This window comes from Scyliorhinus canicula, unplaced genomic scaffold (assembly GCF_902713615.1).
Source record: "Scyliorhinus canicula unplaced genomic scaffold, sScyCan1.1, whole genome shotgun sequence".
Taxonomy (NCBI): Eukaryota; Metazoa; Chordata; class Chondrichthyes; order Carcharhiniformes; family Scyliorhinidae; genus Scyliorhinus; species Scyliorhinus canicula.
Window position 1 is genome coordinate 316,883 of NW_024055427.1, and position 17,017 is coordinate 333,899.

General features: G+C 47.3%; 1 long non-coding RNA gene across 1 annotated transcript; it reads left to right on the forward strand.

Moving 5' to 3' along the window:
• The first annotated feature begins 1,129 nt into the window (after positions 1–1,129).
• Positions 1,130–16,407, forward strand: LOC119959318. Its single transcript, XR_005459169.1, has 3 exons — positions 1,130–1,246; positions 2,435–3,880; positions 16,377–16,407. It is a non-coding gene; the product is annotated as an uncharacterized LOC119959318 (long non-coding RNA).
• Positions 16,408–17,017: the final 610 nt, after the last annotated feature.

Sequence of the window (17,017 nt, forward strand, 5' to 3'; positions counted from 1 at the left end):
ACCAGCCACACCCACCTCCCATGAATGAATTTTTAAAACTGACCTGGAATATCCACGCAAATACAATCCTGACAGTTACTAGGTGCAATAGAACCAAGAATTCCTACAGTGCAGAAGGAGGCTACTCGACCCATCAAGTCTGCACCTGCCCTCTGCAAGAGCACACTACCTAGGCTCACTTCCCTGCCTTATCCCCGTAACCCCAAATAACTTGAACATCCCTGGACACAAAGGGGCAGTTTTGAACAGCCAGTCCACCTAACTTGCACATCTTTGGACTGTGGGAGCAAACCTCAGCACCCAGAGGAAAGGCACGCAGACAGGGGGAGAAAGTGCAAATTCCACACAGTCACCCAATGCCGGCATTGAATTCTAGTCTCTGGCACGGTGAGGTAATAGTGCTAACCATTGCACCACCGAAATGCTTCACTCAAGTCACCCCACCTTCTGCGTTTGCATTGGACTCTGTCATTGCTGCTGCTTTGGAAAACTTTGGGGCATTTGAAATTCTCCACCAATGACCACTCCATCTTACGGGAATTGAACCCACGCTGTTGGCCTTATTGTGCACCACAAACCAGCTATCTAGCACACTGAGCTGAACCAGTTATATAGCCCCTGTATAATCACCTGAGGAAGGAGCAGTGCTCCAAAAGCTAGTGTTTGAAACCTGTTGGACTTTAACCTGGTGTTGTCAGACTTCTTACTGTGCTCATCCCAGTCCCACATCTCCACATCATCACTCCATCTTTCTGATGGATAATGGAGGGTCTGTACACATGGGTTTATGTATTACTTGATTCCTAATTTTATAAATTTCCCATTTTCCCCCAATATCCATATCACAGCAAAAAAGATCACAACTAATTAGTATTTTCGATTAGTATTTACAGCTTTGACAAAGGGTCATCTGGACTCCAAACGTGAAATGAAAAAATGAAAACGTTAGTTCTTTCCTCTCCACATGCTGCCAGACCTGCTGACATTTTCCAGCACTTTCACTTTGGTTTTAGAATTTTCGATGGCAATTGTTTTACCCAGCATTCCCCGCGGTAGTGAATGTCCCCTATTCACACCAGAGTAATATACTGCGCAGGCGCAGTATCGCCCAGTATGGGAGTATGCGCAATGTAAGTAATGGCGATGGGCAGAGTTGCTCTTTTGTCGTCTCTGCAGCGGGAAGGATGAGGAAACTCTGAGGGATCGATGGGGACGGATCTGGATAGGGAGGGTTTCTAAACACCTGGTGAGGGCCTCAAACCCCGAATGTGACTCTGCAAGTCCCGCGTTTCCGTTTCTGGGTTTTTTTTCCCCAGACACAGCTTATGGATAACGGTCGCCATTCTGGTTCAGCGCGGAGCGCATGCGCTGTGGCCTTTAGACGTTATAGAGAGTAGGCGGAGCTTCAGGTTTCTGTTCTCACCGGGTCCTAGTGTCCGGGGTCTAGGAGTATCCGGGTCAGACACCATCCAGGACAGCACGTTTTAAAACATATTCCCCACTTTCGGGTTGGGCATGATGTTCGCGGCCTCGAGGGGTATTTGTATCATATAATTTTAATTTTTTTAAATGAATTTAAAGCATCCAGTTCTTTTATTCCAATTATGGGGCAATATACCGTGGCCAATTCAGCTCCCCTTTCTTTTGGGCTGTGGGGGAGACATACACAGACACGGGGAGTATGTGTAAACGCCGCACGGACAGTGACCCGGGCCCGGGTCTTTGGCACCGTGAGATAGCAATGCTTCCCAATTTGGGCCTCATATTTATTTTCAATCATAGGTTACAGCCCCTAATAATAATAACCTTTTATTGTCACAAGTATGAAGTTTCTGTGAAAAGCCCCTAGTCGCCACATTCCGGCGTCTGTTTGTGTAAGCTGGTACGGGAATTGAACCCACGCTATTGGCCTTATTCTGCATCACAAACCAGCTATCTAGCTCGCTGAGTTAAACCAGCTAGATAGCCCCTGGATAGTTATCTGAAGGAACTGCTTCTCCATTTGGTTTATACTTCAACCCCACACTCCTAATCACTGCCTGCCCAGTGTGGAGGGGACTGAATAAGTCAGAGGATCTGCTCCTGGACCTGCTCTTGGGCCTGATTAAAGCAGCAATTTACAGAGTGGCGGGGGGTTAACTCTGGCTGTCAGTCCCTCTTCTGTGGTCTTGTCAATCCCTGGGTGGTCCTGGAGAGGGGGGCGTACGGTGTCTACCGGAACTCATGAGACCTTCCACACCGGTGGACACCTCAGGGTACAGGATGTCTCATAGACACTGGAAACAACATTCTGGTTTAGTTGAGAAGGACGTTTGATTGGACCACAAGTTTGGGGAAACAAGAGAGGAAAAAAATCATAGAAACTGGAATTGTCGGTTCTAAATTTCTATCCTGCACTAATGGTAATCCTGACACTGTCAATGTCTTTTACAAGGTACAAGAGGACGATGATTTACAGATGGGAAACTCAAACCAAACATCATATCGAGATCTGACAGAGTCACTCAATTCATGAGCACCTGAATACCATCCGTCTTTGAATGTGGAAGGAGAAATGTTTGTCTGATCTGTCCGTGGGAAAAGATTTCAAACATCAGTGTGACTGGAAAAGCACCGAGACCCACACACAACCGAGTGAGAGTGATCCAGTGAACTGACTGTGGAAAGAGCTTTAACCAGTTACACAGCCTGAAAAAACTTCACACCATTCACTGTCGTGTTCTGTGTGTGGACGAGGCTTCCACTGACCATCCAAACTGGACATACACAACAACACCGACACCACGGAGAAACCGTGGAAATGTGAGGACTGTGGGAAGGGATTCAATTACCCATTACCCATCCCTGCTGGAAATACATCGACGCAGTCACACTGGAGAGAGGCCGTTCACCTGCTCCATGTGTGGGAAGGGATTCATTCAGTCATCCCACCTGCGGACCCACCAGCAAGTTCACATTGATGAGGGGCTGTTTAACCAGTCAGACTGTGATAACAACTCTAAAAGCTCAGAGGACCTGGTCAAGCACCAGGTTGTTCGCACTGAGAGACAGTTCAGCTGCTCTCACTGTGGGAAGCTATTCAAACGATCACAGAATCTCATTGAACACGAGCGCACTCACACTGGGGAGAGACCATTCACCTGCTCTGTGTGTGGGAAAGGATTCACACGATCATCCCACCTCGCTACTCACAGACTGGTTCACAGTGATAACAGACCTTTCAAATGTACTGAATGAGAGAAGAGTTATAAAACCACAAGTGATCTGCTGATACACCAGCGAGTTCACAATGAGGAGAGGCCCTTCAGATGTACAGTGTGTGGGAAGGGATTTACTCAGTTATCTGGCCTCCAGAAACACCAGCGAGTTCACACTGGGGAGAGGTCATTCACCTGCTCCTTATGTGGAAAGGGATTCATTTATTTAACCAGCCTCAGATCACACCAACTTGTTCACTCGGATAAGAAACTTTTCAAATGTTCTGAATGTGAGAAGAGTTTTAAAACCACAAGTGTTTTGCTGAGACACCAGCGGGTTCACACTGGGGAGAGACCGTTCACCTGCTCTGACTGTGGGAAGGGATTCACTCGCTCATCCAACCTGCAGACACACCAGCACACTCACACCGGGGAGAGACCGTTTACCTTCTCTGAGTGTGAGAAGGGATTTACGTGGACAATTCATCTGACACAGCAACAGGGTTTGGATTCTGCTGCTGTTAATCACATCCAGGACTGAACCATGGTCATTCTGACTGTTGGAGTTTGTTTTTGCTGATGTTAATAATCTCTGTAACTGGGCTGGAGTTTAATCCTCTGAATATATGTCAAGTGAACTAATATTATTTCAGACACACTATCGAAACCTTCATTTCACTGGGGTAAGAGGCGATTAATTGATGTCCTGTTACTGAATGTTGCATTTTTGTGGCCATTCCTCCTTTCTAACTCCAGACTCAGTTCTTACACCTTCAGTTACTCTCAAAGCCATGTCCCAGCTCCCTATCGCTTCCAGTGTGTCTGTCTTAGCTTTGGCATCCAGGGGAGGTATTGGTAGCAAACCCAGGATCACTTAACACAAACCCCAGTCATTTGTACTGGGGACCTGGTCAAGCACCAGGTTGTTCGCACTGATGGACAGTTCAGTTGTTCTCACTCTGGGAAGCTGTTTAAATGATCACAGAATCTAATTGAACATGAACAAACTCGCACTGGGAAGAGTCACATGAAAGTGGTCAGTACAAATGATACAAGGACATCCGAAAAAAGGATCATTACAAACTTCTGCACTGCGAACCACCTAGAATCATATCATATCTCTGGGAAAAGACTGCAGTCGACCAGCCCGTATGGAGGCAGCACTGAAATTAGTTCAGTTTGTTTCAATTTGTACTGATGTGCTTGTCTCCCCAATCACCGAAGATGGTGATGTTTGTAGAGCCTCCTCCTCCTGTGATTTGTTTAATTATTCACCACCATGTGGATGTTGCAGGACTGCAGCTTTGATCTGAAACGCTATAAGTGAGATCGCTTAGTCCTGCCGAGAGCTGAGCACAGAGTCTCACTCTATGCGGATGATCTGCTCCTCTATATCTCGGACCCACAAAGCAGCATGGACGGAATCATCGCGCTCCTGAAAGAGTTTGGAGCCTTCTCGGGCTACAAACTCAACATGAGCAAAAGTGAGATCTTCCCAGTACACCCGCAAGGGGGGGGGGCAGCACTAAAGGGGCTGCCGTTCATACTAGCCCGAAATAAATTCCGCTACCTGGGGATCCAAATAGCCCATGACTGGAAAGGGATCCACAAATGGAACCTCACCAGCCTGACGGAGGAAGTTAAAAAGGACCTGCAAAGATGGAACACACTCCCGCTCTCCCTCGTGGGGAGAGTCCAGACGATCAAAATGAACGTACTGCCCAGGTTCCTCTTCCTGTTTAGATCCATTCCGATCTACATCCCCAAGGCCTTTTTCAAAGCGCTGGACAAACATATCATGGCGTTCGTATGGGGGGGTAAAAATGCTAGGATCCCAAAGAACAAAAAACAAAATCCAGGGGGGGTCTAGCCCTCCCGAATCTACAATTCTACCACTGGGCGGCAACAGCCGAGCGAGTAAGGGGATGGATCCAGGAGCCAGAAGCCGAGTGGGTGCGTGCGGAGGAGGCCGCCTGCATGGGAACCTCCCTCCGGGCCCTCGCCACGGCAGCACTCCCATCCCCACCCAAAAAACACTCCAGCAGCCCAGTGGTGACAGCCACCCTCCAATCCTGGAACCAACTGCGGCAGCAATTTGGCCTGTACAAAATGTCGGACAAGGCTCCCATCTGCAACAACCATAGGTTCAAACCAGCACTGACTGACGCCACCTTCAAAAGGTGGAGACAGGACGGGGGGACACTGACAGTCAGGGACCTATACACGGACGACAGGATCGCAACACTGGACGAACTGACAGAAAATTCAGCTAGCTGGGGGGAACGAGCTACGGTACCTGCAGCTCAAAAACTTCCTACGAAAGGAGACAAGGGCGTACCCACAACCGCCACGACAGACACTATTGGAAGACCTACTGGACGCAAGTATCCTAGAGAAAGGGAACTGTAGTGACATGTATGACCGACTGGTAGATAGGGACGACACCGTACTGGACGCAACAAGAAGGAAATGGGAGGACGACCTGGGGATGGAGATAGGGTGGGGACTCTGGAGCGAAGCACTGCATAGGGTCAACTCCACCTCCACGTGCGCAAGGCTCAGCCTGACGCAACTAAAAGTGGTACATAGAGCCCACTTAACGAGAAACCGTATGAGTAGGTTCTTCCCGGAGGTGGAGGACAAATGTGAGCGGTGCCAGAGAGGCCCGGCCAACCACGCCCACATGTTCTGGTCTTGCCCCAGACTTGTGGAGTACTGGACAGCCTTCTTCGAGGCTATGTCCAAAGTGGTGGGGGTGAGGGTGGAGCCATGCCCGATAGTGGCGGTCTTCGGGGTTTCAGACCAGCCAGATCTATTCCTGGGGAGGAGGGCGGACGCCCTTGCCTTTGCCTCCCTGATTGCCCGCCGTAGAATCCTGTTTGGCTGGCGGTCAGCAGCACCACCCAGAGCTGCAGACTGGCTGTCCGACCTCTCGGAATCTCTCCAAATGGAGAAAATCAAATTCGCCATCCGAGGGTCGGACGACGGCTTCCACAGAACGTGGGAGCCATTCATGCAACTGTTCCGGGACCTGTTTGTGGCCAACGTACATGAGGAAGAATAGTCGGGTGGCCAAGAACCAGGGGAAAATGGACGGGAATCGGGGGAAGGTAGCCGGGGGGAGGGGGGCTACGGGCTCGGTATGGGGGTTTGATGGCAAGCCAAGGCCCAAAACCAAACTATAAATAAATGCCTATAAACATGTGCCTCGGCCATATTGGGGAATGTAAAATATGTATGCTGGCTAAAGGGGGCGGCCACAATTATTGTTATGAAGATGCTTACCTGTAAATATTCATGTTAAATTTTTGTGTTTTCCTTTTTTTTTTTCTCTCTCTCTAATAACTTGTAATTTGTCATATATAAAATATGAAAACTCAACAAAAAAACATTTATAAAAAAATCCTGCCGAGAGCTGCTTCTGCTGTTTAATACGTTTATCGTCTCCTGTTATAGGGTCACCAGATTGGAATCTGTTTCAGGGAAACCTGGTGCTGCTCCTGACATGTTCTCCTCCACTGCATGGTGAATCAGGGTTGGTCCCTTGGCTTGATGGTAATGGTAGAGTGAGGGATATGCCAGCCTGTGAGGTTACAGATTGTGTTTAAATATTGTGCTGCTGATGGCTCACACCACCTCATGAATGCCCAGTTTTGATCTAGATCTGTCCAATTTTTTTGTGCACTCCCAGAACTGGTTGATCTCCCTAAATGCATGACCTCACACGTTTCTGTGTTAAATTACCTATTGCCCCTGGATTGCCCACTCCACAAATCCATCTCTATTGTTTTGGAGATGATAGCTATCCTCTACAATGTCCAGAATTCGGCCAATCTTTGTGTCGTCTGCAAATTTCCTAATCATGCTCCCTTGGTCCAAATTGTTACTATATAGCCCACATAGTAATGGTCCCAACACCGAGCCCTGTGGCACACCACTTGAAACAACTTTCCCAATTGCAAGGGCAGCTAATGAACATTATCCTTTGTCCCCGGTTACTGAGCCAACGTTTTATCCAGTTTGCCACATTGCCCTGTGTCCCATGGGCTTTCACCTTTTGCCAGTGGGACTTTGTCAAACGCCTTGCTAAAATCTATGTGCACAACATCTCACTGCACTACCTTTATCAACACTTCTTGTCACTTCCTCAAAGAATTTGATCAAATTTGTGAGGCAAGAACTTCCTTTAACAAATCCATGCTGCCTATCCCCGATTGGTCGATGCCTTTCTATGTGACAGTTAATCCTATCTCTCAGGATTCATTCTACTAATGGTGAGAATCAGCTCACTGGCACAGAGAGTGGGTGAAGTGAATAGTACAGATGTGTTGAAGGGGAAACTAGACAAACACAAGAGGGAGAAGGGAATAGAGGATTACAATGAGAGATTTAGATGTGGGAAGATGGGAGCAGCTCGAGTGGAGCAGAAACACCAGCAGGGACTGGATGGGCTGAATGGTCTGTTGCTGTGCTGTATATCCTGTGGAATCGAGCTCTGAATCCACTGTGTTATTTCTGTTTGTGTCGGGAAGCAGCATGACGTTAAACTGAGGACTATAATCAAAATCTCCCAGGCCACTGTCCTTCCCACCCTGCTGTGTGGAGCAGAATCCTGGGGATGCTATAGGAGCTACAGCTCTGGAACTCTTCCAGCAAAGACTCCTGAGGACCATCATAAAAATTCAATAGCAGGAGAAAAATCTCAAAACAACCAGGTTCCCCATTGTGCTGGGCTCAACAGCATAGAGACCATCCTCCAGAACATTGAACTTGGCAGCCAGGTCATGTCTCCCACATGGATGACTATAAAATCCCCAAGCAGACCTTCAATGGGGATTGTCTCAGGGCAAACAACATCACAGTGGTCAGTACAAATGATACAAGGATATCCAAAATAGGATCCTTACAAACGTCTGCACTGCAGACCACCTCTCTGGGAAAAGACTGCAATTGACCAGTCCATATGGAAGCAAGACTGAAATTGGTTCAGTTTGTTTCAAGGACCATCAACAACAAACTCATAACATCTGACATTCCCAGACAAAGACCAGAAGTGGAACAGCTACAAAGGTTTCCCCTGAGCACCAACAACAACATAAACTGCCAGTTCTGTGGACGTCCATGTCGTCCCACATCAGACCCTTAGTCACAATAGGACCCACAGAAACCAATGTAATTAATGTCAGCTTGGACATACTCGAACAATGAGGAGTTGACCCCAACATTATCCCTGTTCTCCGGATGGGATCACTGTACTCTGTCTGTATTATTGCAGAGCTGTTAATGAAGTCAGCAAAAGACAATCTGTTGTTGGGAGCTTGATGATAGAAATATAGAAAATTGAAGGAGTGGCCATTTCGCCCTTCGAGCCTGCGCCTCATTCATGATGATCATGGCTGATCTCCCAATTCAGTAACCGATTCCTGCTTTTCCCTCTTTTTAAAAAAAAATAATTTTTATTGAAATTTTTACAAAATATAAACATCTCAACTCTATTAACAAAACAACCGCGGTAACACCCCAAGAACAATACCCACCCAACTTCAAAAGCAACTACAAACAAAAGAAAAAAAACACAAAAGAACACCCAAACAACAAAAGGGAAAGAGATAAGACCCGTCACATCCCCCAAACCCATGTACACAGTTCTCCCTCCCACCGATCCAAACCCCCCCCCCCCCCCCCCCCCCCCCTCCCCGGTTGCTGCTGCTGCCGGCCTATTTCCCTACCGTTCCGCCAGGAAGTCTAGGAAAGGCTGCCACCTCCTAAAGAACCCTTGTACTGATCCCCTCAGGGCAAATTTCACGTTCTCCAATTTAATGAACCCCGCCATATCATTGATCCAGGCCTCCACGCTTGGGGGCCTCGCATCCTTCCAGTGGAGCAAGATCCTCCGCCGGGCTACTAGGGACGCAAAGGCCAGAACACTGGCCTCTTTCGCCTCTGCTTTTCCCTCATATCCTTAGATCCCTTTCGCCCCAAGCTCTATATTATCTGGTATCTGAAACCACAGGATTCAATATTTAGAGTCAACAAGATGAACAAGGATGTGTTCATCAGGGCCCAATTCTCCAGCTGGATATTCACAGGCGAAAGTCAGTCTGTTATCGAACACATTGAGGGAATTGAACAGAGAAAAGTCCCAATTGTAAGAAACCCGCAAATAATTTGTAAATATCTGTCAAATGTTGGCAGGTTCCAACTGTCGATTTCCATCACACTGAAGTCAATGAGAGGCGGGAGGGTGGTTATTCTGGACCTAAAAAACACCAGTTTAGCACAGCTAGAGTATGAAGTATAGTTCTGGTCACCATATTATAGGGAATAGCTCATTCTCAGCCAGTACAAACATGGTGGGCTGAATGGCCTCCTCTGTGCTGGAAACTTTTAGGATTCTGTGATGACAAGTGATCCTTGTGTTTTTATCCAAGATAGACCTCAGCCCAGTCATTCACTCCAAGTGCTGATGTGATGGTTCAAGCCAAGAGGTGTGTTTTGGAATCTTGTATTTTTAGAGACAGACACTCATTGAAAAGGGAAACGGAGAAAAGAAACTGACTCTCAGCTGCCAAGTAATCTAAGACTGAAACTGAGTAGAATCGTATAAAAGGACAAAGAAAGCCCTCAGAGCTCAGTCGCAGATTGTGGGTTCAGTGGTGCAGTACAGGCAGGTTGAGGAGCCTGAAATGAAATAAAAATGAAATGAAAATCGCTTATTGTCACATGTAGGCTTCAAATGAAGATATTGTGAAAAGCCCCTAGTCGCCACATTCCGGCGCCTGTTCGGAGAGGCTTGTATGGGAATTGAACCGTGATGCTGGCCTGCCTTGGTCGGCTTTAAAAGCCAGCTCTTTAGCCCTGTGCTAAACCAACTCCTGGATTCAAAAGCTGAAAATAAGCAAAGATGCATTTTCGGAAGATAACATTGGTGGCGATACACCATCCAGACCAAAAGATATAGGAGCAGAATTAGGCCATTTAACCCATCGGGTCTGCTCTGCCATTGAATCGTGGCTAATATGTTTCTCATCCCCATTCTCCTCATTAGCCAATCAGAGGGCTAGGTAGTGTTGAGGAAGCAGGGAGGCTGCAGAAGTGTTAAAGTGTGAGATTGTGCACTTTGGAAGGAAGAATAGGGGCATAAACTATTTTCTACAAAGGCTTCGAAATCAGAAGCACAAAGGGAGTTTGAAGGTCTAGTTCAGGATTCTCTAGGTTAACATGCAGGTTCACTTGGCAGTGAGGAAGGCAAATGCAATGTTAGCACGCATGTCAAGAGAGCTCGAATACAAGAGCTGGGATGTAATGTTGAGGCTGTATATGGCTCTGGTCAGACCCCATTTATAATATTGTGAGCAGTTCGGGCCCCATATCTAAAGAAGGAAGTGCTGGCCTTCGAATGGGTCCAGAGGAGGTTCACAGGAATGATCCCTGGAATGAAGAATTTGTCACATAAGGAGCAGTTGAGGATTCGGGGTCTGTACTCAATGGAGTTTAGAAGGATGAGTCTTACAGAATACTGAGCAGCCGAGAAAGAGTATACGTGGAGAGGGTGTTTCCACTAGTAGGAGAAACTAGATCCAGAGATGACTGCCTCAGACTGAAGGGACGATCCTTTAAAAGAGATGAGGAGGAATTTCTTCAGCCAGAGGGGGGTGAATCTGTGGAACTCTTTGCCGCAGAAGGCTGTGGAGGCCAAGTCACTGAGTGACTTTAAGACAGAGATAGATAGGTTCCTGATTAATAAGGGGATCAGGGGTTATGGGGAAAAGGCAGGAGACGGGATGAGAAAAAGATCAGCCATGATTGAATAGCAGAGGAGACTGGATAGGCTGAATGGCCTTATTCTGCTCCTTCTTTTATGGTCTTAATGTAATAAAACATCCCTCGGTGCTTCCGAAGTTTCAGAAAGAAGAAAATGACATTGAGTCACATCGGCTGTTATTAGGGTAAATGGACAAAATATTTTTATATATATATAAATTTAGTGTACCCAATTAATTTTTTTCCAAATAAGGAGCAATTCAACGTGGCAAATCCACCGACCCTGCACATCTTTGGGGTGTGGGGGCGAAACCAATGCAAAGACAGAGAGAGTGTACAGACTCCACACGGACAGAGACCCAGAGCCAGGATCGAGCCTGGGACCTTGGCGCTCTGAGGCAGAGTGCTAACCGCTGTGCCATCGTGCTGCCCTTAAATGGATACAATCTTGAATGGAGAGGGAGATTTTTTTTTTAAAATAAATTTAGATTACCCAATTATTTTTTCTATTAAGGGGCAATTTAGCGTGGCCAATCCACCTACTCTGCACATTTTTGGGTTGTGGGGGCGAAACCCACGCAGACACGGGGAGAATGTGCAAACTCCACACGGACAGTGACCCAGAGCCGGGATCGAACCTGGGACCTCAGCGCCGTGAGGCGGTTATGCTAACCACTAGGCCACCGTGCTGCCCGAGAGGGAGATTTTAACAAGTATCTTTAATCAGTGCCGAGAGGTGGAGACGGCAGACAGCTTGAGGGAGGCCTTCAAAGAAACTCGCGTGTCAAAGATATAAAAAACTCTTACAACACCAGGTTAAAGTCCAACAGGTTTGATTCAAACACGAGCTTTCGGAGCGCAGCTCCTTCCTCAGGTGAATGGAATGAGGTGAATTCCTCATTCACCTGAGGAAGGAGCTGCGCCCCGAAAGCTCGTGTTTGAATCAAACCTGTTGGACTTTAACCTGGTGTTGTAAGACTTCTTACTGTGCTCACCCCAGTCCAACGCCGGCATCTCCACATCATAAAAAAACTCAACAGACTACATTTAACACAAAACAGATGTTTGATTTTTATCCAGAATATATAACTTAGCTGAAGTGTATCAACATCAGCAAAACAGACTCCAATGAATATGGTTTAGACATGAATATCATTCCCAACAAAATCCAATCATTGTTATTTGTGAACTGGCTGGTGTTTCCGCAGGTTCGATTATTGACGGAATCCCCAGAGTGAACTCACCAGTGTGTCAGCCGGGTGGGTAACTAGTCAATCCCTTCCCACAAACAGAACATAAAAATGGTCACTCCCCAGTCTGAATGCGCTGATGAATTTCCAACTGTACCTTTGCCCACAGTCCCAACATTTCCACGTTTTCCCCCCCGATTGAACACGCTAGTGTTTCTGAGTTTATGAATTAGCAAATCCCATTTTATACACAGAGCAGGTGAATGGTCTCTCCTCAGTGTGAATCCGCTGGTGTTTCTGTTGGTTTAATGACTGAGTGAATTCCTTCCCACACTCAGAGCAAGTAAATGGTCTCGCCCTGGTGTGACTCCGCTGTTGTATCCGGAGTGTGAATGAATCAGCAAATCCCTATTTAGACCCAGTGCAGGTGGACGGTCTCTCCCCATTGTGAACCCGCTGGTGTTGCCGTAAGTTGGATGAATCAGCAAATCCCTTTTTACACACAGTGCAGGTGAATGGTCTCTCGCCAGTGTGAAGTCGCTGGTGTGTCTTCAGGGTGGATGACTGTGTGAATCCCTTCCCACACTGAGAGCAGGTGAACGGTTTCTTCCCAGTGTGAACCCGTTGGTGTGTCAGCAGGTGGGATGAAGTGGTGAATCCCTTCCCACACTTGGAGCAGGTGAACGGTCTCTCCCCATTGTGAACCCGCTGGTGTTGCCGTAAGTTGGATGAATCAGCAAATCCCTTTGCACACACAGTGCAGGTGAACGGCCTCTCTCCTGTGTGATGGCGCCGATGAAGTTTCAGGCGAGATGGGTAACTGAATCCCTTCCCACAGTCCTCACATTTCCACGATTTCTCCCCAGTCTGACTACACTTGTGTTTTGACAGGTCAGATGATCGGCTGAATCCTCGTCCACACACAGAACATGTGTACGGTTTTTCCCCACTGTGAATGATACTTTTTCCTTTCATTTGTAAACTTTGATGATGTTCCGATGATATACGGGCGATGGTAAATTGTGAGGCTCCGTGTGATCTTGATGTGATGTTGGTTTGAGTTTCCCCAAATGCAAATCCTTTGAACCTCCTGTGAAATTGATTGAAAACAGAAAATAAGGAGTGAGAGAGAACGACAAAAACACAAAGGCAGGTTGTGAAATTGAGCTGAATGAATCTGGTCATTTGTGGGGCCGACACTGGGAGAAAGTGACCATGAAAACTGCTGGATTGTTGTAAAAACTCAACTGGTTCACAGATGTCCTTCAGGGAAGGGAAGCTGCCAAACTTGAGTCCCACTCACTCACTCATCACCCCTGTGCTCACTGACCTACATTGGAACTCGGCTAAGCAACATCTGAATGAAACATTCACATCCCTGTTTGCAAATTTTGCTCTTCACTATTTCCAGCTACACAGGAGTTTAATTCTTGAACCGCAGATCAAACATAAATACTTACATTCAGGTCCCGATGAACTGAGTGACTGCCAGATTTTGATGTCAATCTTGGTTTTCCAGAGTGGGGTGGGGGAGGGGGAGAGAGCGAGAGAAAGAGAGAGAATTGGAGGTGCGTGATGACATCACAGACAGGAAGACAGAGCATCTGGATCTATGCAAACCAGTGGTCACCACACATTATGGAGGATGTGATGGTCCTCGAGAGAGTGCAGGGGAGACTTACCAGAATAGTTCCAGGAATGAGGGATTTTAGTTGCAATGTTAATTTGGAGAAACTGCAGTTGTTCTTCTTGGAGCAAAGGAGAATGATAGAGGTGTTCAAGTTTCTGATTGGTCTCAGTAAAGTAGCTAAAGAAACGTTGCTCCTACTAGCTGATTGTAAAAAGGATTTCAGGACACAGATTTAAGATTTGGAGCAAGATCTACTGGGCGATATGAGGAAGAAATTTTACAGTGAGTGGTAATGACTTGGAACTCAATGCTTACGCTGAAAGTGCGATAATATCCAGGACCTGATGAATCGAGTGATGCTGTCAGAGTTTGATGTCAGGTTTTCTTTACGTTTCCTGCCTGCAAATCCTTTTCTAATACCCTGAAAATGAAAGTAACAAAAGCCATCTGTCAGTCCAAAATCGAAATTCAGGAAAAAAATAAACCTATTGTTGGTCTGAGTTTGCTTTGTGTAAATCCTCCCTTTCTAACCCCCTGTAAAAGGAGTTTTCAAAATTCGTCATTGTCAGTCCAGGATAGAAATTCACTACATTCTCCCCTCCTGCTCCCTGGGCCAGGATGACAGCTCATACACCCTGCTGCACTTTACCCTCGTTGTCATCAGCCATACATCAATTTCAGGATGGCCTTTACTCAAGGTTGTGAGTTTCTGAGGTGGTTCTTGATATGACTGGACACGGTCGTAGATCTTTAGACACATGGAGGAGGATGTTCCAAGAGGTAGTGAGAACTGAAAAGCAGAACGTCTTTCTCTTCTTTTCCATCTCTGCCTCAACAATAAGACATTGGGACTCAAAGGTTTGATGGTTGTCTTGGGTAACAAACCCTTCCCAAACCATTGGATAAAATCAAATTACTGCGGATGCTGGAATCTGAAACCAAAAAGAAAATGCTGGAAATTCTCAGCATATCTGGCAGCATCTGTAGGGAGAGAAAATAGCTGACGTTTTGAGTCCAAATGACCACTCAAAACATTAGCTCATTTAGAACATACAGTTCAGGAGGATGCCATTCAGCCAATCGAGTCTGCACCGACCCACTTAAACCCTCCCTTCCACCCTATTCCCGTAACCCAATAACCCCTCTGAACCTTTTTGGTCACTAAAGGCAATTTTTCATGGCCAATCCACCTAACCTGCGCGTCTTTGGACTGTGGGAGGAAACCGGAGCACCCGGACAAAACCCACGCAGACACGGGGAGAACGTGCAGACAGTGACCCAGCAGGGAATAAAACCTGGGATCCTGGTGTTGTGAAGCCACAGTGCTATCCACTTGTGCTACCGTGCTGCCCTCTTCTCTCCCTACAGATGCTGCCAGACCTGCTGAGAGTTTCCAGCATGTTCTTTTTGGCTCCTCCCAAAACATTCTCCTTCTTCAAAACATCCCAAAAGGGGCAGCACGGTAGCATTGTGGATGGCACCCCCTACAAAGATGGCTGCTCCGCATGCACCCTGGTGCGCTACACCCCGCCGTTCGCCCAGACCGAACATGAGGAGCTGCAACTCCGCTCGGTACAAATTGGGTCCGGTAACCTCTTTTCCCAGATTTGCGGCTCACACAACATTTTCACGGAGCGTTTCCGCCCACCGCGCGGCTTCTTCGCTCCCTCCGCCCCGTCAATCTGAACTGGGAGCCGCTGTCCATCACCATTACCTACACTGCGCATGCTTGAATCACAGCCCGGCCCCGCCCCTCATTCACTCTGATTGGTTCGAGGACCAGCCGCTCTCGGTCGGTCCTCCAGTACAGCCTCTACTCTTATTGGTCAATCCACAAAGGGTTTCCAAATCCTCCCATCCCCCGCCTGACGCTGACTCCGCTTCTCCGGGACAAACAAGCGCCGACGTCACCCTTGCTCCAAACTGCACCTGCGCACTAAAATCAAGCAACTGCATTGCCCATGCGCCAGATCACAATGTCGGTAAGTGAGTGACGGCAGCTCCGGACCAATGGGAAGAATCTGCAGGACTGAGCGGGAGCGGCTGACCCTCCAACCAATCAGAGTGAATGAGGGGCGGGGCTGAGTCCGGATCTCTCTCATTGGCTGACACTCTGCATCATTTTGAAGCTGATTTGTCTCAAACTCCAAGAGAAAACTGGACCTTTCTGTTTGTGGCTTTAAACAGATGAAACCCTGTGGGTCTGGAGAAAACGTTTCAACATTTGTCACTGAAATGAGGCAAGTCACCAGACAGGAGCTTCCAAACCCAGGCCACCACCGTCTGTAAAGACAAGATGTGACGGAGTTGGACTGGGGTGAGCACAGTAAGAAGTCTTACAACACCAGGTTAAAGTCCAACAGGTTTGTTTCAAATCACTCGCTTTTGCAGCACTGCTCCTTCCTCAGGTGAAAGACAAGGGCAGCAGACTCTTAGGGAGCAGCCTCCCCGGGGAGGCAGTGAACAAGCAATCCAGACAACCAGGGACATGATTTTGGGATAATAAAAGCAAAATACTGCAGATGCTGGAAATCTAATAAAATCAGAAAGTACTGAAGGAGATTCAAAACGTTCATTATTTTTCTCTCTCCACAGATACTGCCAGACCCGCTGAGTTAATGCCACAAATCATCTTTTTTTATTATAATGGTAGTTTGAATCCTACCACGGCTGAATTTGATTTCAATAAAAATATTGTGATCATGGATCAATTGTCGTAAAAACACATCTGGTTCTCATGTCCTTTTGGGAAGGAAAACTGCCATCCTTACCCAGTCAGGTCTACACGTGACACAATTCACAAACAATTCAAGGGCTTAAAGGAATATGGGCTGCACGGTAGCAAAGTGGTTAGCGCTGTCACTTCACAACTCCAGGATCCCAGGTTTGATTCCCGACTTGGGTCACTGTCTGTGCGGAGTTTGCACGTTCCCCCGTGTCTGCGCGGGTTTCCTCTGGGTGCTCTGGTTTCCTCCCACAGTCCAAAGATGTAGAGGTTAGGTGGAACGGCCATGATAAATTGCCCTTAGTGTCCAAAAAAAGGGTAGGTGGGGTTACTGGGATGGGGTGGAAGTGTGGGCTTAAGTAGAGTGCTCTTTCCAAGGGCCAGTACAGACGCAATGGACCAAATGGTCTCCCTTCTGCACTGTAAATTCTATGATTCTCTAACTGGGCAGACAGGAAATGTCACCATCTGAACAAGGAGTCTCCCTGGTCAGCAGAAGGGTTAGGCTAGG